Source organism: Pelodiscus sinensis, chromosome 18, assembly GCF_049634645.1.
Source record: "Pelodiscus sinensis isolate JC-2024 chromosome 18, ASM4963464v1, whole genome shotgun sequence".
NCBI classification, from domain to species: domain Eukaryota; kingdom Metazoa; phylum Chordata; order Testudines; family Trionychidae; genus Pelodiscus; species Pelodiscus sinensis.
In genome coordinates, this window is record NC_134728.1 from 19,692,790 (window position 1) to 19,719,560 (window position 26,771).

The following is a 26,771-nucleotide window of genomic DNA, read 5'->3' on the forward strand; positions in this document are numbered from 1 at the left end:
GAGGAAAATGAGCAGGTGTTGGTCCTCACTGCTTTGGATCATTATCAAACAGAACCTGTCATCAGCTTGGATGTATGCTTGTGGTGGGGAAATTGAAAAGTACTGCTTCCTTTGTTTTTTCCAGTGAAAAAATAAAATAAACATAAAATGAGCTCTGTGTCGTAATTAAAGTCAATATATTTGAAATTTTTAAATAAATGGTATTCTATTATTGTTTAACAGTGTGATTAATTGCACGATTAATTATGATTAATTTTTAATTGCATGATTACTTGCTATTAATTTTTTTAAATAACTTGACAGCCTTAATTACAAATAACACTTTACATTGTTAAACATTCAAGAAGTTTAAAAGTCCAGGGTATCTGTTGCTAATCTGTGCCCTTTGTTTTATTACATCTCTCTCATTTTGGACAATGAAAATCAAATAAGTCACTTTCACTTTTTGTAGTCAATTTCACCTTCAGCTCTCTGTGGTGCAATGTTTGGGTCTCAATTTTCTGTGGGTAAGCTTACTTTTTCCTTAAAAAACTGATTGCAATGGCCTTTTTTTAAAAATGTGGAACTGTTTGTATTGGTCTTCAGTTTCATAAAATATCATTTGAATTGAAATTTTAATTGTGGATTGAATTTAAGTTGGCACTGTCCCTTTAAATTAATGTTTATCAAGTTAATGGGACTTTACAACAACTGTGAAAGCCTCTCTTTATACAAACACACACACACACACATACACACACACACACACACACACAGTTGTTATACACAGCATAACTAATCTATGAATGCAGATGGTAGCTCTCAGTATGATTGTCTATTATGTCTGTTATATTTTTGACACAATTAGGATGAGAAGATATTGTATATTGCATTGGAGTCTTCTTTTAATGAGCCTTTGCACTTACATTGGCTCTCAGACCCCTGCTTTGCAGTAGGGTTAAAAACTAAGTATTTGCTTCTGTCATTTTCCCCCTGAATTCTGTTAGGCTCCTGCCATTGGGGAACTCTCGTGTTTGACAGAGGGCATCCTTCAGCTAATCAACATTCAACAGTTTCTTCACTCTCAGCTTGTAGTGACGTCATGAGACTCAGTAGCAGTCTGCTTCCCGTCTCTCAGTGAGTGGCAGAATGCCAGCTCCCCAGAGAGGGCTGCTGTCGACACTTGGAGCATCTCAGTGACCATTCCACGTCCTTATCATAGCCTGAGCCAAAATAACACTTTGCATCGGTCGGATTTTCTAATGGTTAGAAAAGGGGACTGGAATGCAGAGAACTGGATTGTATCTATGACTCTGCTGCTTACACACTATGCCACCTTGGGCAAGTCATGTCACTCCTCACTGCCTCAGTTTGCCTGTTTGTAGAACGGGGGTAATGCTACGAGGACAGACAGGGAAGGGGCTTGGAAGACTCTGCGAGCTAAGTCTGGCCCAGGCTATCATGCATGGCATGGAGGAGGGCTCTAAAAGTAGTAAGCTTCAGTATACATGGCGAGAAGCCCTGAGAAGACAGGGACTAGATTAGGAACAGCAGCCCTCATGCCAGAAGCCTTCCAGATTGTCAAGGTGTCCAGCAAACCCAAGAGGAAATCTGGCTCAGCTACTTCCTTGTAGGCCTCCAACACGCTGTTACCCAAGCATCCTAGAAGTAAAGTGTTCCTCAGACATTTTTTGCCCTGTTATTGACCCCAGGAGGGGTTTTGTTTGTATTGACCTGAACTTTGCTTTTCCCTCCATGTAGAAGTAAAGTGAGTAAGGGGAGGACGTAGCATGATTCAGAGACCTGGTGGATTCTGGGATGTCTGTGGAACTCAGCTCTGGGAGCCTGCCCAGTCGCTCTCTGCTAGCATAAGTTCCCCTGCCCAGACTCCAGGGGGCAGGAAAGGAGAGTTGAAATAATACATCCTGGCTAAGTCTAGACTGGCATGATTTTCCGGAAATGCTTTTAACAGAAAAGTTTTCTGTTAAAAGCATTTTCGGAAAACAGCGTCTAGATTGGCATGGACGCTTTTCCGCAAAAGCACTTTTTGTGGAAAAGCGTCCGTGCCAATCTAGATGCGCTTTTCCGCAAAAAAGCCCCGATCGCCATTTTCGCGATGGGGGCTTTTTTGCGGAAAACAAATCTGAGCTGTCTACACTGGCCCTTTTGCGCAAAAGTTTTGCGCAAAAGGGACTTTTGCCCGAACGGGAGCAGCATAGTATTTCTGCAAAAAGCACTGATTTCTTACAGTAGGAAGTCAGTGCTTTTGCGGAAATTCAAGCGGCCAGTATAGACAGCTGGCAAGTTTTTCCAGAAAAGCGGCTGATTTTCCGGAAAAACTGGCCAGTCTAGACACAGCCCCTGGGTCTGTATGAATTTTTTCACAGCATCTTTCACTGGGCCAGAGAGGGAGACTATGTGCTTTCTTCCAATCCTGCCTTCAGCCAGCTCCCTTCGGTCCCTGCCCACCCTACTCCCTGTGCCTTTCCCCATGTGGACAAAGGACTGCATGGAGCACAACTTAAGTAAACAACCAAAGTTGCTCTGAGTCACTGAGGCTCCTCACCCAGCCCTGTAAAACTCCCTTCCAGCATAGGCCTTTTCACTGTCTAGGTGCGATATGGCCCTCTGTACCATGGAATGACCTCCATGAGCGGTTTTCATCATCACAACACCCATGAGGTGGGAAGCATTAGCCCCAGGAGGAAGTGAGGCACAGGTGTGTAGCAAACCAAGCTGGCACAAGGAAGCAAAGAGAGCCCAGGAACTGATATCTGATCTTCCAAGTACAGGCAGTCCCCGGGTTACGTACAAGATAGGGACTATAGGTTTGTTCTTAAGTTGAATTTGTATGTAAGTCGGAACTGGCTCCAGATTCAGCCGCTGCTGAAACTGATCAGGGGCTGACTACAGGAAGCCCTAGGCAGAGTTGCTCTGCCCCCCAGCTTCCTGGAATCAGCTGCTGATCAGTTTCAACAGCGGCTGAATCTGGACTCCTGGGACAGAACAGCTGGGGTGCTGCCGGGTAGGTCCCCGCAGGACCAACCCGGCAGCACCCCAGCTGCTCTACCCCAGGCGTCCCGCAACAAAAGCCTGGTCTGCTGGCGGGGGGGGGGGGGGCCGCACTAGCTACACCCCTCCCCCCCCAGCAGACCAGGGAGACCCAAGCAAAGCCGTGGAGGCACAGCAGGGAGACCTGAGCAAAGCCACACAGGCGGCGGGATCCCGCTGCCCGTGCGGCTTTGCTCCTTTGCCCCGGAGCGGCAAAGCTCCTTTGCCCCGGAGCAAAGCCGCACAGGCGGCGGGGTCCCCCGCCTCTGTGGCTTTGCTCCTGTCTCCCTGCTGTGCTGGGGGGGAGTCCCCCCCAGCACAGCAAGGAGACCCGAGCAAAGCCGCACAGGCAGCGGGAGACAGCAGGGAGACAGCAGGGAGACAGGAGCAAAGCCGCAGAGGCGGGGGACCCCGCCGCCTCTGCGGCTTTGCTCCGGGGCAAAGGAGCAAAGCCGCATGGGCAGCGGGGTCCCGCCGCCTGTGCGGCTTTGCTCGGGTCTCCCTGCTGTGCCTCCCAGCACACCAGGGAGACCCGGAGCAGCTTTTCTCACCCCGGAGGACGCGGTGGCGGGACCGCTGCGCTCTTGGCGTCCCACCGCCCGCGAGCTCCGGGGCGAGAAAAGCCCCGTTCGTAAGTGCGGATTCGACATAAGTCGGATCCGCGTAAGTCGGGGACTGCCTGTACACCAGTGTGCTGTCCACTAGGCCATCTTTCCTACATGCCCAGCCCATGCATAAGCTCTGGCACCACAGGACTTGCTGCTCTTTCTGGTTAAACTTGTTTCCAAATGAATAGAGCTGATGTTAGGTCCTAGGGTTGGTAGCTGCACTAAAAGACATGGAAAGTCCTGCCCAGAAATGTTTCCCAAAATCTATAAAAATGTCAAGAATCTGATTAATTCCTGTGAGCTTCATCTTTTTCATTCAGTAACCTCCACCACTCGCCTGGATTTTGCTATTCTGAGACAATCAGCTATACTATGTCACAGGAAGAGCCTTTTTAAAAAAAATCAAACTTTTTTTTAAATTTAAACACTGTTAGTGCTTTCAGACATGGGACTTGGAAAGCAGATAGGTAAGCCCAGTATTGTCTGTCGTTGCCACCTGCTGCCTCTGTGAGTGCGACTTACTTGATAACACAGGGGTGGGCAAAATTTTTTAATGGGGAGCCACTCCAAGATTTTGGTAAGTGGTCAAGGGTGACACTTCTGTGCAGGGGGTGCAGGGTCTGGGACAGCAGTTGGGGTGTAGAAGGGAGCTTGGGATAAAGGACTGGGATGCAGGAGGGTGTGTGGGGTGTGAGAGGGAGTTTGAGTGAAGGAAGGGATTATGATTTGGGGCATGGGGTGCAGGGTCCAGGAGAGGTGATGGGTGCAGGAGGGGATTCTGGCCTGGGGGAGGGGTGTAGGAAGGGCTGCAGGTTCTGGGAGGGAGTTGTGACCTGGGAGAAGGGGGGAAAGAGGTGCAGAGGTTTGGGTAACATGGGGCAAGGGAAGGGGATGCAGAGTCAGGGTATGTGTGCAGGAAAGGATTCTTGTCTGAGGGAGGGGTGTAGGAGGAAGTGAAGAGACTGGGAGGGAGTTGTGACCTGGAGGAGGTGGGGAGACGGGATACAGAGGGTTTGGGTGGTGTCCTGGGACAGGTAGTTGGGGGAAACTAGCCAATGGGAGCTGAGGGATTTTGCTAGGGGACAGGGACAGTGCATGAAGCTTTCTCCTTCTTGCCAAGCTTACAGAGCAATTAGCTGCTTGTTGTTTAAAGTAGCTGCAGCTGCTGTGTAATAAGGGTGTTGGTGAGGTGGCCGCAGGCCAGATCCGGCAGCTTGGCAGGCTGGATCCAGTCTGCTAGCCGCCTCTTGCCCACCCCTGTGGTATCAGCTCCTTTATCAGATTTGCCACCCACAGTGTCAACCCTGGTTTTTGTTGTACAGACACACCCATCTATTAATGATGACAATGCTGAGACATACTATGGTTTCCCAAGTTCCACCTCTCCAGATTCTAACACAAGCACATGCCTTCTTCTCTACATGTGACCACAGTATCCCACTCATGAAACTGTTCTGTTGGCTCACCCTTCATATCAGGATCCTCCTGTTCAACATGGCCCTCCATATTTTTTTCCAAATTGAGGCACAGACTCATCCATTTCACAGAGAAATTCAGCAGAAGCTTCAAGAATGGATGCGAAGAATCCTCATTTCCAGACTCTTGCTCTAGTTTTGTACAGTAATGACTTTACCTATTTTCAGAAAACAGGTAACAAGTCAAGGATAAAAAATACCCACCTCTAGGTAGCTGCTAGACAACTACTTTAGAGCCTGGGTTAACAACAAGATGGCTTGGATGTGCAAAGTCACTTTTTCCATAATGGAGTTGACTTTCTGGCCAAAGTGGGATATAAAACCATTGGCTTTTATGGCAAGTGTCTGCAGCACAAAAAGATTGAAAAACTTCAGCTGCTGAAAGACAGTGAGGAACCAAGGCTAACAGTTTTCAAAAACTAAATCTGATCCCACCTCACTGAAGAGAATGTAAGTTTTGCTGTTAATTTAAATGGGAGCAGGCTTACAATTTTGCTGCTAAATATCTTAATGTCTGTATTTGATATGGCAGTAGAGTTCTCCAAACTGAATGCTCCTAGTCTCAAATTGTAACCTGCTTGATGAGTGTTTTCTACTTTCCACTGTCCCAGTCGGCACCCAAAGAGACATTGAGACATTTACAGTGTGTGTGTGTGACATGTGGCTGCATCTTAGAAAAAATATGCATCTGGTGTTACCTTTGTAATATTCCAACCTCCTGGGATACTTTTCCATCCATGAATGATTGTTCCTCCCAGGACTTTGTAGTTAAATGTTCAGTTCATCTTTTGTTTACTTAGAAGCTTAAAAAGTCTTTGGAGCAGAATCCAATCAAAGCTATGTCTGTATCTCTGCCATACACAGTACGGTAGTAATGAGAGTGGCTCAAGTCTATTTGGGAGGGTTTGCCTACTTAGGAACTACACTATTAATGGAATTCCTTTAAAAAAGGAATTAATTAAAGGTTTAGTTATTTGCTTTTATATGGTGGGAAAGAGAATGTCAAAAGAATGCAATAATCTACAATTTAAATACAAAAAGCTAGGAAATATTTGCATAAAGTGGCCTAAAACTATTGCTTATATCATCAGAAAAAGATACATGTAATTGTGTGTATACAAACACACACTCCATAGCAGATAATAGATAATTTCTGTAATTCAGAATCCATATATCTGGATAGTTTTGTGGTTTAGGCATTGGACTGGAACTCATGTGATCTGTATTCAGTTTCCTGCTCTGTCATAGATTTCCTGGGTAACCTCATGCAAGCCACTTTATCTCTCTGTGCCGCAGTTCCCCATCTGTAAAACAGGGATAATATTTCCTTTCTCACACCTTTTGTCACATTAGATCAGTGTTTCTCAACCAGTGGTACCACTACCCTTAGGGGTACTTAAGAGAAGTCGGGGGGTATGTCAATACAACTGAAATTTGGAGAAAACTGAATTTTTGTTTTAAGTTTTACAACGCTTTATTATTTTTGTACTTTTTACACTCAAAAATTTCATTGCCCACCTGGCTATGATTAAGTTGTTTAAACAAATGTGTTGCAATGGTAGAAAAAAAATTGTATGTCTGAAAACTGTAGCTACTGGGGGTACTTACAATTTTTTTTTAAAAAAAGGGATACTTTATAAAAAAAGGTTGAGAAACACTACATTAGATCATAGGTTCTGTGGGTACATAGTAGGTATGAAGAAATGAGTAGTGCAACGGGGTCCCACATAATGTTCCCTCTGATCTTTTCCATCCATGTGGAAAATAATTTTTTATGTGCACCAAGGCATGTGTGAATGTGCACCATCAGTAGAAACAAAAACCTAGGTGTGCGCTCTGCTAATCAGCTGGCTGGCATTTGACTCTCTTCTGAGTGGCTGCAGAAGCTCTCAGCTTTGCACAGCTTACAGAGGACACTTGTCCCAAATTTGGCTGGAACCTGTGGGTATTTCCATGTTGCAATAAAATGCAAGCAGCTGGCCTGAGTCAGCTAACTTGGGCTGAGTTGCAGGCTATAAAATTGTAGCATAGACACTGGAGCTCCTGGCCCCTCCCACCTGGTGAGGTGTTGGATCATGGGCTCCAGCCTGGCTGAACATCTACACTGCTATTTTATAGCCCCAAGCTGAAGCCCGCTGACCCTGGCTATCTGTGGATGTTTTATTGCAGTGTGTTTCTGGAGTACAGCTAATGAAATCTATCAGGATATAAAGGCCTGCCTTTCTATTTATCATGTTGATTAGGGCATAAAAACATTGTCTCATAAGAGGACTGTCTCTAAACAGTGTCTAACATGCTGTACAGTTAACCGGATTTGGAGGATCTTAGGAAGTATAGCGGAGGAGCCCAAATCACAGTTCGCTGGCAATACTTACGTTGTGTGGGGCTTTGAAAATGAAAAGCAGGATTTTTGAAATGGCTCCCTTCGCTAACTGGCAATCCAGGAAAAGATCTTACCGTGGGGAGGAGGAACAGTAGCATATGGGTAAGTGATGGACTGACGAGGGGTGCGCCAAGCAAGGCTGGGCCAACTGCTTTCAATGCAAAACAGAAGTTGGCCCTAATCACAGCTGCCTCAGCAAGGGACACTTCATTCACCGTGTGGACAGGCCCAGCCAAAGAGTTTGTGGGGCCCAAGGCGGCACGCTGACAGCAGGGCCTGGCCGGTGGATGCTCTAGTTTAAGTCAAACCCAGCTGTGGGGTGACAGAGTCCAGCCCAGGCAGCACAAGTGGCTCACTGGGCATATTCCTCAACACTTCTAGATTTAAGAAAAATTTTAACTGGCATATATTTCAATGTCATCTGCCATACTTTTTCTGTGCGCTATGACGTCATTATACACTACCATAAAACATCCAGTAGAAGCCCCCAACATCTATTCGCACAAACCATCCCAGACCAGGCTTGTATTAGAGACGGGGGGTCTCTAATATGTCTTTATTTGACAGTCCCCACTCTATTAAAACGCCTCGTCAGTACTCCTGGCATCTAACAGAGCAAAGGACTGGTATTTAAGGGAAATGTTTTTGTTTTGGAAGTTATTGTTCGATTTTCTGTGATTTGAGACCATTTTCAATACGGTTGAAGACAATTGCCTCAACTCCTGTTTCAGTAAGCTGGGGTAAGTTTACCCAGGGGTCCCTTCCCCCTGTTCCTGCCCCTTGCATGGGAGACCCCCACAACATGTTACAGGATATGGGAAAAGAGGGGAGATTCTCTCAATGGAGCAAGGTTTCTTTCCCTCCTCTCTGACCAGGGCATCCCCCTAGGCAGGAGTGACCCCAGACTGGGAAGCTCTTCTGCCTGGCCAGGGCATCCCCTCCGCAGGGCAGACACGGGTGTGGGCGGAGGTCTGTTGCGAGCAGTTGCAGGACGGGCCGGTAGCTGTCTCTGTCTCCTCCCCTTTTACGGGGCGGGGGCCAGAGCCCAGCGCCTCTCCCGGGCACCTGCCGGGAGAGGGAGCGGGACAGGGGATGACAAAGTTTGTCTCTGTGGTTGGCTGCCCCACGCGGCTGGGCGGTTTGCAGCCAGGGGAGCGAGTGAGCGGCCGGGGCACCGGGCAGCACGGCTCGCCCTAAGGCCGGGCTGAGTGTTGAAGTTTCCCCAGCAGGTGTTTGTGACAGCCCCATGGGCTGCAGCCCTGCAAACCCCCAGATTCACGGGGAGGAGGGTGCCCGCGGATCACGTTGGGGGCTGCAGATGTGGACGCAGATGCAAACGTGCAGGTCTCCGCTCTCTGTCGGTGGGGATCCGCGTCCCCGGAGCCGTGGTGCAGAGGCCGTAGGAATGTTGCGTCCCCGCAGGGCTCTGTCCGGGGAGGCAGACTAGGGGTGGGCTGGAGAGCCCGAGGGAGAGGGCGCTAATCCCCGTGTTGCATCCTTCACTAGTGCAGAATCCCAAACAAGCGGGCGAGGCAGGGGGCTCTGATGTCTAGAGCAGGGGGCGGGGCCTCAGTACTCTAGGGGGCTATTGCCAGCTCTGCCAAGGTTTACGTCAGCGCTCCGTGCCTCAGTTTCCCCTCTACAATAGCACTTGGCGGGGGGAGGTAAAGCGCTGCGGGAGCCCGGGCTGGAAGGGTCTGTCCGAGACCCCCCTCCCTTTCCTGGCTCCGGGCCTGGGGCGCTCAGGCAGAGCTGCCTGGCGTGGGAGAGGAGGGGCCGCCAGGAAAAGCCCCGCAGCTGGCAGAGGGACGGAGTCCCCCATCCCCGAGGCCCTTCCGCGCTGCAGGCATCGCGTCCCTTCCCGCCCCCCCCCCCCCCTCGCCCCAGCCTGCGGCGCCCGGGAGCCGGCGGCTGCGAGCGCTGTCCGCTGGCTGCTGGTGCTGATGGGGCTCGGCTCGGCTCCGTGAGCCCGCTCGGCCCCTTCCTGCGCCCGCGTTCAGCCGCGGCCATGGGCGCCGCCGGGGCGGGCGAAAGTTTGGTGCTGCGGGGCACGGGCCGGCCCGGCTGAGGGCGGGACGGCGCCGAGGAGCCCACGCGGGAAAGGTAAGGGGCGCCCCGGGGCTGGCGCGGAGGCGGGGTGAGACCCCAGCAGGGCTGCGGGGGAGACCCCCCCCCCAGGACCGTGCGGGAGAGCCCTCCCCCATGGCTGGGTGTGCGTGAGCGCCCCCCAAGCTGGGACTGGGTGTGAGTGTCAGGGGACCCCCCCGAGTTCTGCATGTGTCCGAGAGCCCCCCAAGCCAGCACTGTGCGGGTGATCCCTGCCCCCAGCGGCGTGTGGGTGTGAGAGACCCCAAGGGTGAGGGTGGGGGTGAGTGTGGCAGTGCGTGTGCGCTAGGCTGTCCCCAGCTGACCCCCTCCCATGCGCAGAGCTGGCTCTGCCTCCGTGGGAGAAAGCGAGCGAGCCCCCAGCCCCGGGGCGTCAAGCCCCCCAGAGCATCTGTTGCCGTGGGAGTGAGAGCGAGCGAGCGAGCGCCCGCCCGCCAGGGGTAGGTGCGGGGCGTCCCGCAGGACCCGGGCGCGGGGGATCTGACCGCGCGAGGTGAAGACGGGACTCGACTTATTCCTGCGGGGTAACCCCCCCCCCCCCCCCGGGGGGTGCCCAGTTACGCAGCGATGGGCTTGTCGGGGCGGGGAAGGGGCAGCCGGGGGAAAACCCGCTTCCCCGCTGCAAGCGTCCCGCAGCCTGCCAGCGGGGGGAAATGTTTCCCCACCCCCGGGCATTCCCGAGGCTGCCAGGCATGTGCCCCGACTTGCTAGGCACAGCCCCGGGGTAGGGCTTGGCTTCCCCCTTCGCCAGGGACCCGGCCAGTCAGCCACCCCCGTGCACTGCGGGGCACACAGGGGCGCTCGCAGGGTCTCCACTGGCGCGGGTCGCTGCCCTCTCTCTGCGCGGGGCGCCGCCGGCGAGCGACAGCCGAGGAAAGTCTGGGCTTCCCGCTAATGCACCCGCGGCGGCTCGGAAAACTTCCCCGCCTTTTGCAGTCGGACCGCACCGCGGGAAAGGAGCTTCCCGGACCTTCCCTTCGGAACCGGGCCGAGCCGTGCGGCCTAAATCCAACCCAACAGCGGCTTTGCGCCGCCAACGAGAAGGGGCTGCGCAGTTTTATTCTGAAAGGAGCAGTTCTGTGGCCAGGGCACAAGGGGCAAGAGGGATTCCCCCCCCCCCACGCAGGCAAAGAATATTTAGGGTGACAAGTGTGTTTTACACACACACACACACACACACACACACACACACACACACACACACACGAAAACCCAGGCAGCCTCCACGGTCAAAATCCTGATTGGGGGTTATGAGGGAGAGAGGACTTCGGGCTCCGGAGCTGCCAGCACAACAGGTCCAAAGCATAGAGCAGGGACGTGCAGCGAGCCCGCGTCTAAGGGACCAGCTGGGGTTGTTGGTGAGATACTATGTGAGCCCTGTGCATAGATTTCCAGCATGGAGAAGGGAGGTTTCTGTGATTTTACTGGGACATGAATTAGGAACTGGTCTGAGACCCACCAATTCATTCTCTGGTTCCTAAAACACCATCCAAGTGCAATGAGTTTTGGTGACTACCTCTCTAAGCCAGGTTTGGAACATTCATATCCAATCCTGGCCAATCTCCCTAGAGCCATCTAATCACTTAAATAAAAACAAATCCATTGCACTTCCTCCTATCTGTTAGGTTGGGGAAGGAAAGACTTGAGGATCTCAGAACTAAAGCAGCTAATAAAAGACTTTGATATTTTTTCTTGACATTTTCTCCACTGATTCTAGTTTAACTTGCCCCCCAGAATCCAGAGCAAGGTAAGTGTTCAGGCTCTCCTCTACTGTCTACTTTAGTGCTCAAAACTGACAGATTTTCTTATTTCTCCACAACTCATTTGTAATCAGCATGTTGATATCTCTGTAATAAATGCATCTATCAGCATGGATAAAAGTACGTTTATAAATGGGGCGAGCACAACCATAAAACTAGGATCTATATAAATGAAACTTAATATTTTAGGTGGTTTTTGGTTTCGTATGTTTGTTTTCTGCCAGTTTGATGTCATGGAAGGACACCTGTGGCTCCCATAATGTAGTGTACCCTATACATTTATCTCCAATTTATACCTATGACAGGGTTCACTTTTCCCCCTTCCCATATCAACATGCTCCATGTCATCTAATTAAATAATCTTTTTATTTGAATGTTTTTAATTTGTGCATGCCTAGCAGGAAAATCTCAATCATGCAATAACATGCTATATACTGTAGTGCATGTCTCAATCAAGTGCTCCCAAGGGAGAATGAAATATGGCTCTAAAACAGAACCATGCATAAAGCAGTCTCAGAAATAAAACCTACCTGGAGCTACTGTAAAGTGGGTACATAACTGGTTGGAAAAGCATCCTCAGAGAGTAGTTATCAGTGGTTCACAGTCAAGGTGGATGGGCCAGAGTCATCCCAGGGAATGGCAAATCAGAATGACCACCCTAGGCCCAGCACTTCGGGGGGCTCACACTTCGGGCCTCTACCAGAACCTCCCCTTCTACCCAGTGCCTCCTGCCCACCGGTGGCTTCAATCATAATTTCCCTCTCCTGTGCTGAGAATCAGCTGTTTCGTGGTATCAGGAGGCACTGTGGGGGAAGGGAGAGGAGTGAGGGCATAGCATGCTCAGGGGAGCAGGCAGAACTGGATGGGGAAGAGGGGTGTGTGGGGCAGAGACAGGAAGAGGCGGAACAGAGGTGGGGCTTGGGAGAAGGGGTGGGGCCTGGGTGGGGTCAGGGAACACCCACTAACAGAAAAAAATTGACACCTATGTCACAGACCCTGACTCCCCAGCTCCAGCAATGGCCCTGGGAAGGGCATATCAAGTGGGGTCCTGCAGGGATTAGTTCTGGGTCTGGTTCTGCTCCATATCTTCCTGAATGATTTAGATAATAGAGAGTATGCTTATAAAGTTTGCAGAGGATACCAAGATGTTAGGGGTTACAAGTGTTTTGGAAGTTAGGATTAAAGTTCAAAATAATCTGGACAAATTGGAGAAATAGTCGGAAGTAAATAGGATGAAATTCAATAAGGACAAATGCAAAGTACTCCACTTAGGAAGGAACTATTAATTGCACACAGGGAAAACTGGAAAAGACTGCCTTGGAAGGAGTATTGTAGAAAGGGATCATAGAGGATCACGGGGAGTCATAGAGGATCACAAACTAAATTTGAGTCAACAGTGTAACACTGTTGTGAAAAAAATAAACATCACCCTGGGATGTATTAATTGGAGTGTTGTAAGCAAGACACAAGAAGTAATTCTGCCCTCTATTTTGCACTGATTAGGCCTCAGCTGGAGTATTGTGTCCACTTCTGGGAACCACGTTTCAGGAAAGATGTTCACAAATTGAAGAAAGTCCAGAGAAGAGCAATAGAGATGATTAAAGGTCTAGAAAACATGACTTATGAGGGAAGATTGGGCAAAATGGGTTTGTTTAGACTGGAGAAAAGAAGACTGATGGGGGATTTGATAACATTTTCCCAGTAAATAAAAGATTCTTACAAGGAGGAGGGAGAAAAATGGTTTTCTTTAATGTCTGAGGACAGGACAAGAAGCAATGGGCTTAAATTGCAGCAAGGTTGGACATTAGGGAAAAATTCTTAATTGTCAGAGTATCTAAGGACTGGAATAAATTGTCTAGAGAGGTTGTGGAATCTCTATCACTGGAGATTTTAAGACCTGGTAAGACAAATAGCTAAAGGAAGGGTCTTATACTTAGTCCTGCAGCCTGGATTGAGTGCATGGGTCTGGAGTAGAAGACCTCTTTAGGACCCTTCCACTCCTATGATTTTATGAAATTACTTGCATGGCACTAAATAAAGGGTGTTTCCAATTATTTTAATGAAGCTACAGAAGGGCCATATTCTATGAGCCAGATTCACTGGAGCTTGCTCAGGGAAGTATACATTACACCTCCCTATTCCAGTGAAGCATTTTGCTCTCCCAAAGGGAGAATTCACTCTGTTTTTGCTCTAACTCTAAGGGAGTCAGGTTATGTTTTCCAGTGGGGGCTAGGCACTTTATATTTCATGAGAGCAGCATTTTGATCCCACAAATCATTCCCTGAATATTCTAGCCACTCCCCTTTCCACACCAAGGCATCCCTTCATTTCCATCATAGAAGAAGGGAGATGTCAGGTACCTGGCATTGCTGCAATCTCATCCCCAACTGGATTGTCTGTGACTCATATCAAATTTCTTGGAGGGTGAATCCGGCCCCTGTTCCCACAGCAGGAGATAATGCTGCCCACTACTTGTTCACAATGTCACCTGAAAATGAGAATAAGTGTTTGCATGGGACTGATGTAGCTGGTGGTATTTACATGCTAGATGCACTAAGGATTTATATGTCCCTTCCTACTTCCACCACCGTTCCAAAAGACATGCTGACCATGGGTTCTTCTGTTCGATAACAATCCAAACCAGTGTGGCCCAAGGTGGATTTTCTTTTTTAGTGGTTTGGGTTCTGTAGTTTCCACATTGGAGTGTTGCTCTTTTAAAACGTCTGTAAACATGCTCCACCCCTTGGCCCTCTTACATTTTGGAAGGCACTTCAGATTCTTAAACTTGGGGGGTCGAGTGCTGTGTGTCTCTTTAGAAATCTCACATTGGTACCTTCTTTGTGTTTTGTCAAATCTGCAGCTAAACTGTTCTTAAAACAAACATTAGGGGGCTATATCCCCTGCTTGCTATGCTTGACAACCTGCCTCTTGGCTGGGGAGGGTCCAGCTTTCCCCCCCCCCCGGCTGCCAGCCTCTCCTCCCCTGCCCCCAGGCCTCCCTGGCTCTCTCACCACTCTTGCATGGGGGGTGGGGAGAGAGGGGAGAGGCTGCATGACTCCTGAGGTCATGTGGCTAGCGGCTTCTGCCCTCCCCACCCCCACCGCAGAGCACAGGGGAAGGGGGAGGGGAGAGGCCGCGTAACTTCTGGGACTGTGTGGCTTGCAGCTCCCATCCCCCGGGAGCACTGGGGAGGGGACGGGCTACACAACTCCTGAGGCTGCATGGCTCGTGGCTTCTGCCCCCCACCGTAGCTGGGAGAGGGGAGGAGAGAGGCTGCATGGTGGCTCGCAGCTTCTGCCCCCTCCCTCGGAGCAGGGGAGAGGGAGGCTAAGGTAACATGCCACTCTAGCCTCATGCTTACTTCAAAGGCCATGGGGGGGTGTATGGGGCTGCAGCTGGGTAGTGCTGTGGGCAAAGAGGCCCATCATTGGCAAGCCTGCCGGTGGAGCTGGTAGCATGGCAAGAAGCCAGTTCTGGGTGTTGGGGACATGTTCTGGGCTTGGAGTTGTGGGCATGGTGACACAGAGTGACATGATAATCTCACAGGAAAATTGAGAGAGAGAGAGAGAGAGAGAGAGAGAGAGAGATGTGCTGAGTCATCATCCAAAACTACTATAACATAAAATATATGGCAGAATATGAGTAAAACAGAGTTGGAGACATGAAATTCTCACTCATGGACTTCAATCACAAATTTAAGTAGCACTGTTTTTTAACAAACGTCATCTGCATGGAAGCATGTCCTCTGGAATGATGGCCAACGCATAAAGGATCACATGAATGTTTAGTATATCTGGCATGTAAATGCCTTGCAATGCTGGCTACAAACGTCCCATGAGAACATCTGTTTTCATTTCTGGTGACATTGTAAATAAGAAGTAGGCAACATTATCTGCCATGAATATAAACAAACTTGTCTAAGTGACTGGCTGAACAAGAAGTAAGACTGAGCGGACTTGTAGGCTCTAAAGATTCTTATTGTTTTTGCTTTTGAATGCAGTTATGTAATAAAAAATTCTACATTTATAAAAAATTGCACATTCATGATAAAGTAATTACATTACAATGTAATTTGAGCTGAGAAATGCTATACAATGCAAATATTTATAATCAGATCTTTTTACTATATATTTTAGAAATGTGCATCTGTCTGTCTATCCATCCATCTCTGTGTCTGTTTCTTCAAGAACTCCTCCTGAACCTGGGGTGGGCAATAAAACAGTAGCAGTTCATGAGGGTTAGCCTCTGGTGGGCCATTGCCACTATATTTACCTGCACCTCTGCAGGTCTGGGCAATTGCAGCTCCCATTAGCTGGGAACCATGATCTGTGGCCAATGGAAGCTATGATCCTCCATTCTTGGAGGATATGTCTATACTGCATTCCTCTTTCGAGAGAGGAATACAAATGCAGCCGAGCGAAATTGCAGATGAAGTGCGGATTTGAATTTCCCGTGCTTCATTTGCATAATCGCGTCCGACTGCTATTTCAAAAAACCGTATTTCGAAATAAAAAATGCTGTGTAAACGCGTTTATTTTGAAAGAAACCCCTTCTTTCGAAATAACTGTTAAACCTTATTTTTTAGGAGTAAGAGTTATTTTGAAAGAAGGGGCTTCTTTCAAAATAACCGTGTCTACACAGCATTTTTTATTTCGAAATAGGGTATTTTGAAATAGTGGCTGAACGCGATTATGCAAATGAAATGCGGGAAATTCAAATCCATGCTTCATTTGCAATTTTGCTTGGCTGCAATTGCATTACTCTCTCGAAAGAGGAATGCAGTGTAGACATACTGGCAGAGGCACAGGTAAACAAGGCAGTGTGGGGTCCTGCTAGGGGCTAACCTTTGCAGACTGGATCAGGCCTACAGGCCAGTATTTGTCCACCCCATCCTAAACAGTAAGACTAGGACCGCCAAATTTGGTGTGTAGCTTCCTCTTATCATAACTTAAAGCAAGTCAGGGTTTGGCTGTGCCAGGTTTATTTGATGTATGTAGAATTCGCTTGTTTCTCAAACAGTGGAAAGGAAGGGGTCTGATAGAAGGGAGTTATACTGCAGAATGACCACCGGCAGACAGCAGGGGGCCAGAGGTGGGGACTAGGCAGGTATAACCCCATTGGCCCAGCAGGGGGCAAGAGAGGAGAAAGGGACTACTGTATCTTTCAGAGACTTTGTCCATTTGTGTGTCTATTTGTCTGTGTGTATGTCTGTCCCCCATCTGGGGGACATGCATCCCTCTCCCAGCTGGGCCTACTGCAGCAGCCATGGACAAGTGCTTCTCATCTGGCCTGAAACTGCTGCAGTAAGAAGGGGCTGGGATTGTCCTCTCTTCCTGGGGCAGTCTGCGCACTGAACCCCTCATCTCCACCCTCACCCTAGAACAATGATTTAAATGAAGAACGACAAAACTGCTCATCTGAAGAAGTGGGTTGTGTCCCCGAAAGTACATAATGCTATATATATTCTTTTGTTAGTCTCTAAGGAGTGACAGGACCACTCATTGGCTATGTCTACACTGGCGGGTTCTTGCTCAAGAACTCTTGCACAAGAACACGTCCACACGGCCTTGTGCTTTTGTGCAAAATATGTGCTTTTGTGCAAGAGCATCCATGGCAGTGTGGATACTCTCTTGCACAAGAAAGCTCTGATGACCATTTTAGCCATAGGGCTTTCTTGCTCAAGAAACCCCTGCTGCGTGTCCACACTGCCCACTTGCACAGGAGTTCTTGCACAAGAGGGCTTACACTTCTTAGAAAAGAGTGTAGCTCTTGCACAAGAATCCCTCTCTTACCACGCTTTACTGTAAATCTTCTTGCACAAGAGCGAGCGGGCAGTGTGGACACGCTGTGGAAGAACGGCCATTTTTGCACAAGAACCCGCCAGTGTAGACATAGCCATTGTATTTTAAGGGTTTTTTTTTTTGAGATACAGACTTACACAGCTACCACTCTGAGACACTAAAACATATTTGAGTTAAAGACTTGAGTAAATTTTCTAGTATAGTAATACAATGTCAGCAATGTATACTTCTTATTCTGTTTTGTTATTGAAATCAATGTATTTGAAAATGTAGAAAAATATCCAAACTAATTAATAAACTTTAATTAGTATTCTATTATTTAACAGCACAAGTAAAGCTGCTATTAATCACAATTCATTTTTTGCGTTAATTGTGCGAGTTAACTGCGATTAATCGACAGCCCTAATCTGAATGTGTGTCTTTTGCAGGTTCCTTGCATTTTCTATTATGCTTTTGAGAAAATAAATGAGTCACTTTGTCATGAAATTCCAAAAAGGAATTTAAAAGTTGATTAATAATACATAGTGGGGCGGGGGAGGGGAGGGAAGAGAAATGGTTATCTTACCTTTTCCAGCATTAACATGCTCACACTGTGGCTCTTATAACTTAGGGGTCTGATACGTTTAGCCTAAGCATCAATTAAAATGCTTAGACACAAAAGGAAATGAGGGGTGAGTGCCTAAGGACATTCATCATACAAAGTACAGTGAGATTGGGTTGTCATTAGCTGTGGAATTAAATACCGTGAAGCAGCTTTTTCATTCTGACAATTATGAAAACACCTTAAGAAAGCAGTGTTTTCATCCCAGTTCTCATGCTCCTTTTGGTACATTCAAGTAGGAAGAAGAGCCCAGCTGGGTGCCACTGTGCTGCAAGAGAGCTCCAACAATTCAGAAATTTATTAAAAGCCATGCGAAGAGGGAGGCGGGGGGAGGGGGAGGGGCTTAGTCTTGTGCCCCTTTCTGCTTCTTTGTGATAGAGAAAGTTAATCCCAAAGGTCTTTCCATTTTTTTAAATTCTGCTTGCTTTTTACATTAAAAAGCACCTGCCTAGGCAGACCATAATGACTCAAGCACTAGTGAACTGGTGACATCACAAGATCCAAGGCCATGTCTACACTACAGATAAGATTGAAGCATAGAATCATAGAACCATAGAGCTAGAAGATACCTCAGAAGGTCATCAAGTCCAGCCCCCTGCTCTAGGCAGGACCAATCCCAACTAAATCAACCCAGCCAGGGCTGTGTCAAGCCGAGACTTAAACACCTCTAGGGATGGAGACCCCACTACTTCCCTAGGTAACCCATTCCAGTGCTTCACCACCCTCCTAGTAAAATAGTTTTTCCTAATATCCAACCTGGACCTCTCCCACCACAACTTGAGACCATTGCTCCTTGTTCTGCCATCTGTCACTACTGAGAACAGCCTCTCTCCATCCTCTTTCGAAGCTCCCTTCAGGAAGTTGAAGGCTGCTATCAAATCCCCCCTCACTCTTCGCTTCTGCAGACTAAACAGACCCAACTCCCTCAGCCTCTCCTCATAAGTCATATGCTCCAGCCCCCAATCATTTTGGTTGCCCTCCTCTGGACCCTCTCCAATGCGTCCACATCCTTTTTGTAGTGGGGGCCCCAGAACTGGACACAACACTGCCACAGTTGATTTTCTGGGGGTTGAATTAGTGGTTCTAGTGAAGACCCAGTAATTCCAGTTAAGGGGGGCGCTCCCATTGATGTTGGTAGTCCTGCTTCTATGAGGAATAAGGGATGTCGAAGGCAGAGTGTGCTCCTTTTGACTTCCCGCAGTGTGGACAGTGCCAAAATTTGACTTAAGATACCTCAATTTAAGCTATGCAATTAACATAGCTGAAGTTGTGTATCTTAATTCCAGTTTATCGCCTAAGGTATGTCTACATTACAGTGTTATTTTGAAATATCTTATTTCGAAATAGTTATTTCAAAATATCTTATTTTGAAATAACACATCTACACACAAAATGCATTTCAAAATAGCATTTTGCAATTTTGAAGTAGCACATGCACACTGAGTGGACGCTGAATCTCATTTAAGGCTGGCTGGAACCAGTTCCAGCAGGGTACCAGGTCAGGACTTATTGTGTAGGGCTGCTGCCTGAGGCTATCTGAGGTCTGTGCTTAAAGGGACCCCCCCCTCGGACAGCCAGTTATCAGGTTTCCCTGCTTGCTTGTCTACCTCAATGAGAGACAGCAAAGCATTTTGTCTCTGCGTGCTCTGGTTGCCCTCACTCGGAACATCACAGCACTCTGCAACATGGAGCCAGAGCTGCCCCTGGGTACTCTGGTGCTTCTCTTGGACATGTTGCTGCGAGCCTGGCTGCACTTTCTGCAGGCTGCCATCTGGGAGGTCCATCAGGGGCTGTCAGTATCCAGGGGGCCCTGCGGGAGAGCTTCCACCCTGAGGAGCGCTAAGACCCTCCCTGGTCTGCCCCACTGGGGGCTCGTGCGTCATTCCTCCCTCACGTCCTCCCACTTACCCAGTAGCAGCCCTAGATGAGCTGCCAGCAACTGGCGCCCTAGGCAAAATGCGCGATCGGCGAACAATCGGCGCCCCCGTCTCCAAAGCCCTCAATGGCCATTTATCTTGGCACCCTCGGCGACCGCCTAGTTCGCCTGTATTGACAGGCCGCCATTGCACTTACTCGCCTCTAACCCCCCCTTCCTGATGTCAGATAAAATACATTTTCATGACCATTTTCATTTCTCTTTATTTAACAAAACTGGGGGGGGGGGGGAGGGAATGAAACTCTGGTAAGACTGGGGAAAGGAGGTGGGAGAAAAGAGGGTGGGAGAGGAGAGGGGGAAACCTGGGAGGAGGTAGCTGGAAGGGGGAAGCAAGGGAAAGAAGAGGGAGGGGAAGCTCAGGGTTGGGGATCTCGCTGGACCAACTTGATTGTCTTGCGAACCTGCTCCTGGGTTCGCATGTGGCCTTTGGTGGCCAGGCTGGCAGCTATCCTGCCATAGGCGGCCACGTTCCTCCATCTAGTGAGGAGATCATGGACATTGGGGGCATCCCCACCAAACCTGAATAAGTTCCATGATCTCCGCCCTGGACCAGGAAGGCGCCCGCCTTCTCCAGGCCCTGGCAGGCTCCTGGGAGCTAGCAGGCTGCTCCTGGGGAGCAGTGGAGGGCTGGCTGCCAGTGGCTTGTTGGCTCATGTTTTGGGGCCACTGGGTCAGGGGCAGTGACTGCTGGCTCTGGGCTGGCAGGCTTGGAGCTGGCACAGGCACTGTGGCCAGAGTCTACCCCTTTAAGGGCTCCAGGGAGCGGAGGAGGGAGTGAAGTGTTCTTGGTTGAGGCTGGAGTGTCCACCAAGGCACCCTGGGAAGGCTAGAAGCCCCCTATTTTGAAATAAGTGTCTACACAGCACTTACTTCAAAATAGCTATTTTGAATTTGGCTTTATTCCTCGTAGAATGAGGTTTACCAAATTCAAAATAAGTGATCTGCTATTTCAAATTTATTTTGAAATAGCAGTTTGGCTGTGGAGATGCTAGTAAAGTTATTTCGAAATAAAGGTCTAGACAGTATTTGGTTCTGCCATGAGGGCAGGGGACTGGACTTGACTTCTTGAGGTTCCTTCCAGTCCTAGTATTCTATCAGTTCAAAATAAGTTTGCTGTGTAGACAAGAGAGCAATAGCTGAACTATTAAGAGGAGAAGTGTCTTTTGGATAGGCTAGTTAAAGTTCTGGAGATGGGCTTGTTTGTATTTTTAATACTTCTTATCATTAATGGATAGTTAACATTTTTGGCTAAAGGAAATTTTTGTGAAAGATTCAGAATCCTCACCCCTTCAATTAAGTTACTGGAGGAAAAAACACAACTGAGACTTCCCAGTGGTTCTCAAGCAATACCAAGGAAGACCCGACCTGCTAATTTTTCTGGGGTAAGAAAATAAATAGTATTTTAAAAGCTTCTTTTTATCCATCATAATGAAATGAACGAGACACTTGCCCAATTTGTTTTGGAATGTACGAGGACGTAACTGGGCAGAAAAGCGATGTGGCTGAGGATTATGAAGGGCCCGTGGTGCCGCTGGCAGCCAGGAAAAACATTACAGTCATTTTCAGGCTGCTCTTAGCTATTCTGGAAGCCTGGCACAGCACAGAACAACCCACTTTGTGCTCCATTTCTTAATGTATCCTGAGTGCTTGACTGGGACTCATGCTGTGGACATGGATTAAATAGCTCCATCCATTCAACTCTCACTATCCCTCACCATTTACAAGAGGAAAAAAGTCTCTCGGGCTGTACATCTGCAGGTCACACCTATCTGACCCAGCAGTTAGCAAAAGGAAGCTTGCTGGATCCCTAGTTTCCATCAGTCTCACAGAGGATACAGAGAAGGGACTCTCATTCTCACTATAGATCAATGCAGGAAAGGTCAGGCACACTCAGCATGATATGAGTGTGGAGGGAGTCGATTGATTCCCTTGGTTATTTAGCTCAGTGGTTTTCAAACAACGGGTAGTGACCCAGTACTGGGTTGCATAATGCCAAGCACGAGGTCGGTTTGCTGTAAGGTGACCTGCGGGGGTACTAAGACAGGTTTCCTGCCTGTCCTGCACTGTGCCTTGGAAGTGACCAGCAGCAGAGTTTGGGCATGGGAGCCAGATGGTGGGGATGGGGAGTGCCTACAGGCAGGAGCAGTGTGCAGAAAGCCTCGTGCATGCCTCCAGATAGGAGCTGGACCTGCTGCTGGCCACTTCTGTGGCACAGGGCATACCACAGTGCCAGGACAGGCAGGAAACCTGCTTTAGCACCTCCACAGCACGGCTGCATGGGATCCAGTGGAAACAAGCCCTCACCCAAGTCCAGAGCCCCCTCCATCACCCCTTATCCCCAGCCCCATCCCAAAGCCTGCACTCTAGTCAAAAGATATAATTGTGTTGGATCACGGGCATTGACAATTTTCTTCAACTGGGTCATGAGAAAAAAAAAGTTTGAAAGCCAGTGATTTAGCTCATGCTAAGAACAAGTATGCAGTGTCAAGGAGTTACCATTAGTTGCATTGATTTCCTGTGCAGATCTCATTCTACTTTTATTCTGCAAACACAGCACATGGTGACTTTTTGCATCCTGTTTCTTACGGTGGACTTATGTATCTAGCTCATTACACTATGTGAACATTTACCTAGGGAGGATCAGGAGTTTCTGCTCCGCCCAGAACAACTATGGAACATAAGTGGACAAATGGAGCCTCAAATTTATAACCTTCTTATGGATGTATTCTGCTATTGCATAGATATTTGTGTCAGACACATTTGTTGCAAGCCAGTAGGAAAGCTCCAGAAGAATAGGGAGAGGAAAAGGGAATAAATCTAACACTTGTGAATTACAAATGCTTTAAAAACCAGCAATCATGCCAATGAGTACAGGGGGTCCTGCTATAAGTAGCCCCGGTATATATCCATTCCACACTAACGTTGTTGACATTTGTAGGAACTGATGTGTTATAAGTCCCCCCATTTCCCACTATAAGTCGTGCAAAACACTCCCCCCCCCCCCCCAATTTGCTTAAATGGAAGTCAGCCACAGGGAAAAAATTCCCCTCTAAGTTGTTTCGCTATAAGTCCAAGTTTTTTTAAACGTATCTCGGACTTATAGTGAGGACCCCCTGTACATTTAAACAAAGATGGAGTGGATTATCAGTAGGAACTATTGTAATGTGAAGATAAGCACTGCAGAGCAACCAGCAACACTCACTGAACAAGACAATACAAGGAAAAACTGGATGATATTAGCTGAGAGTCCATGTAATAGAACCATAGAATTGTAGAACACTAGAACTTGAGGGGACTTCAAGAGGTCGAGTCCAGTCCCCTGCCCTCATGGCAGGACCCAGTACCATCTAGACCATCCCTAATAGACGTCTAACATGCACTTAAATATCTCCAGAGATGCAGATTCCACAACCTCCCTAAGCAACTTATTCTAGGCTACGTCTAGACTGGCATGATTTTCCAGAAATGCTTTTAACGGAAAAGTTTTCCATTAAAAGCATTTTCGGAAAAGAGCGTCTAGATTGGCACGGACGCTTTTCCGCAAAAGCACTTTTTGCGGCAAAGCGTCCGTGCCAATCTAGACGCGCTTTTGTGCAAAAAAGCCCCGATCGCCATTTTTGCCATCGGGGCTTTTTTGCGGAAAACAAATCTCAGCTGTCTATATTGGCCCTTTTGCGCAAAAGGGACTTTTGCCCGAACGGGAGCAGCATAGTATTTCTGCAAAAAGCACTGATTTTTTACAGTAGGAAGTCAGTGCTTTTGCGGAAATTCAAGCGGCCAGTGTAGACAGCTGGCAAGTTTTTCTGGAAAAACTGGCCAGTCGAGACACAGCCCTAGTGTTTAACCACCCTGACAGTTAGGAAGTTTTTCCTAATGTTCAACCTAAACCTCATTGCTGCAATTTAAGCCCATTGCTTCTTGTCCTATCACCAGAGGCCCAGGAGAACAATTTCCCCCCCTCCTCCCTGTGACACCTTTTTAGATACCTGAAAACTGCTACCATGTCCCATCTCAGTCTTCTCTTTTCCAAACTAAACAAGCCCAGTTCCTTCAGCTTTTGTTAGAATGTAAAATGGTATCTGTGAAAATGGAGCAGCTCAATAGTGGATTTTGGCTGGAAGGGCTTTTGCTGAAATATGTTACGTTTGTTTGGCTTCTTTGACTGAGCTTTATAATTCAGACCCAGGGCCCTGTATTCAGCAGAGCTGCACTCAGCACCCAACCTGGTGTGGGGGCAGAAAGGCAGTTCTCCTGTTCCAGCCTGAGGGGGGCAGAGCAAAATGGTCCCAACTTAATTTACAGCAATCTTGGATTGTGGTCTTCTGCTCTGGGTTACACCGGTCCTCTGGTTTTACTACCACCACCCAGCTCCTGCTCTGGGCAGCCTGTGTTGGCTGTTTAGCTGCTCCCGGGGCGGGCGGGGGAGGCAGAGGCGTAACTCTGCATCCCTCATCCTTCCAGTTAGGGGAGTCCTTTGTCGCCTTGGCGCTGTAAAGGCCTTTCCAATAGACAAATCCGGCCCCTTCCTCTCCATGGCTGCAGAGGTTCTCCCAGGCATGATGGAGCTGGGATGGTTCTGCTGCAGGAAAGGGAGGCGAGTGGAACCTGGAGAGCGCACACGGGGCTACGCGCCGTGGAGTCCAATTGTGCAGGGAGTTTCGGGGGCATCTGGCAGGGCGAGCTGGAGGAAACCGACAGGATTTGCTAGCTCTGTGTGCTGAGATTTTCCGCAACGAGGGGCACCAGGAGCTGCTACCTGCAGCATTGGTCAACGAGCGCTTCCTTGGCACAGGGAAAGGGCTTGACGTGACACTTGGCTCAGATAAACACCTGTTGCAATGGAGCAGCATGAAGGTGGAAAGGAAAGGGGCATCTCCCTGCCCTGGCCATGTGCACCTGCCAGTGTGATGGGTGAGCAATTGTCCCGTCCCCAAATACATCCCAAAGGGCACACTCCTTTCGCCAAAGCCTAAGGATCCTGCAGGAGTCAAAGATCCTTCCTGAGTATTCCCCTGCAGCCGCCTGCCCTTAATGGTCTTCTCTTGATTTGTGTCTGTGAAAGCTTTAATCCAGGGATTAAACAGCTTCCATCTGCCTGATCCAAGTGAGAGAAATGGCTCCCCCAGGTGCTGAGAACTCCCCTGCAGACACTGGCATTGCAGGCTTATTTCCATTTCCCAGTAACGGACAAAGGCACCTTTCTCCACTGCTGACTGAAGTGGGGGCCCCGTTCCTTAGATGTCTGTGTTTCTAGGCAAACAAGTCCCCTCTCCCGCGGCTCCGCTCACATAGCCCCAGCAGCAGTCAAACCGAGCTGATGCGTATTTCGTGAAAAGAAATGAAGAAAAGGAGGTGAAATTGCCCCTTTACCCAGCTTTGCTAGTGACCTTTCCTGATCTGAAAACTCATGGCTACGTCTAGACTGGCATGAATTTCCGAAAATGCTTTTAATGGAAAAGTTTTCCGTTAAAAGCATTTTCGGAAAAGCACGTCTAGATTGACAGGATGCTTTTCTGCAAAAGCACTTTTTCCGGAAAAGCGTCTGTGGTCAATCTAGATGCGGTTTTCCACATAAAAGCCCCGATCGCCATTTTCGCGATCGGGGCTTTTTTGCAGAAAACACTACTGTGCTGTTTACACTGGTCCTTTTGGGCAAAAGTCTTTCGGAAAAAGACTTTTGCCCAAATGGGAGCAGCATAGTTTTTCCGGAAAATCACTGACGATCTTACATGAGATCGTCAGTGCTTTTCCAGAAATTCAAACGGCCAGTGTAGACAGCTGGCAAGTTTTTCACTTGCCAGTCTAGACACAGCCAATGTGTGTCCAAATTAGGGATGTTAGGAACCAAGTAAATAGCAAATCGTGTAGTCGAAAGAAATTCTATCGACTACACAACTAGTTGATAAGGGAGGAAGCCTCTGAGGCTGTGTCTAGACTACATGTCTCTGTCGGCAGAGGCATGTAGATTAGACAGATCAGCAAAGGCAAATGAAGCCGCGATTTAAATGATCGCGGCTTCATTTACATTTACATGGCTGCTGCGCTAAGCCAACAAACAGCTGATCAGCTGTTTGTCGGCTTGCCGCTAGTCTGGACGTTCCCCCTGTCGACATCAAAGCCCTTTGTCGGCAGCCCCATTATTCCTCGTGGGATGAGGTTTACCGGGGCTGCCGACAAAGGGCTTTGATGTCGATGGGGGAACGTCCAGACTAGCGGCGAGCCGACAAACAGCTGTTTGTCGGCTCAGCGCGGCAGCCATGTAAATGTAAATGAAGCCGCGATCATTTAAATCGCGGCTTCATTTGCCTTTGCTGAACAAACAAATCTACATGCCTCTGCCGACAGAGGCATGTAGTGTAGACGTACCCTGAGAGTTACCCTCCAACTGAGGCTCTACAGTTTGAGTGTAGTAAGCTGCCTGCCTGGCTCTTACTACATTTAAACTGCAGAGCCACAGCAGGGGTAGCTCCTGGAGCTGGGACTAAGCCGGGCTTATTCAGTCCTGGCTTGTGCTGGGTTTAGCAGCCACTGTCCACAGGGGTTCTCAATGGGGACCTGGGATCCCCCGCAGACAGGGGCTGCTGCTCCAGCAGCAGCCCCGGTTCACACCCAATCCTGGCCTCTGTGGATAGGGGCTGTTTTGCAGCAACCTCCCCTGTCTCACTGCCGCCTCTTATAGAAGCGGCAGCGCAGGGGGTGGGGGAGGTAGCTCTTCAGAGACAGTGCTGGGGCAGTGCTTTTAAGCCGGCTCCTGCTTCCACCCTCCTTGCTGCCTCTAATACAGAGGCAATTGGGGGAGGGGAGAGGAATGTGAGCAGTTGACTCAACTACCCGATAAGCCTCGGCTCGCATACATCTCTAGTCCAAAGACAAATCCTCATCTGGATGGGCTACACAGAATCCTGCCTGAGTGTGGGGGACGGATGAGGGGACCTCCCTTCAAGCCCTATATTTGTATGGTTCTTTCTCAGAGCAAAATCTAATCCTCAGCTCAGATTAACGCAGAGCCAGGCACGTCCTCCTTGGTCCAATGACCTTTTTAATGCATTTCCAATACCACATGGCCCATAT

The 26,771-nt window shown here is 48.7% G+C and overlaps 1 protein-coding gene across 1 annotated transcript in view; it reads left to right on the plus strand.

Moving 5' to 3' along the window:
- Positions 1–9,475: 9,475 nt before the first annotated feature.
- LOC102450506 (opsin-5-like) overlaps positions 9,476–26,771 on the plus strand; it is a 51,835-nt gene continuing 34,539 nt past the window's right edge. Inside the window, exon 1 of the mRNA XM_075901221.1 lies at positions 9,476–9,599. The gene's annotated coding sequence lies outside the window, so the exon portion shown is untranslated. The remainder of the gene's footprint in view (positions 9,600–26,771) is intronic.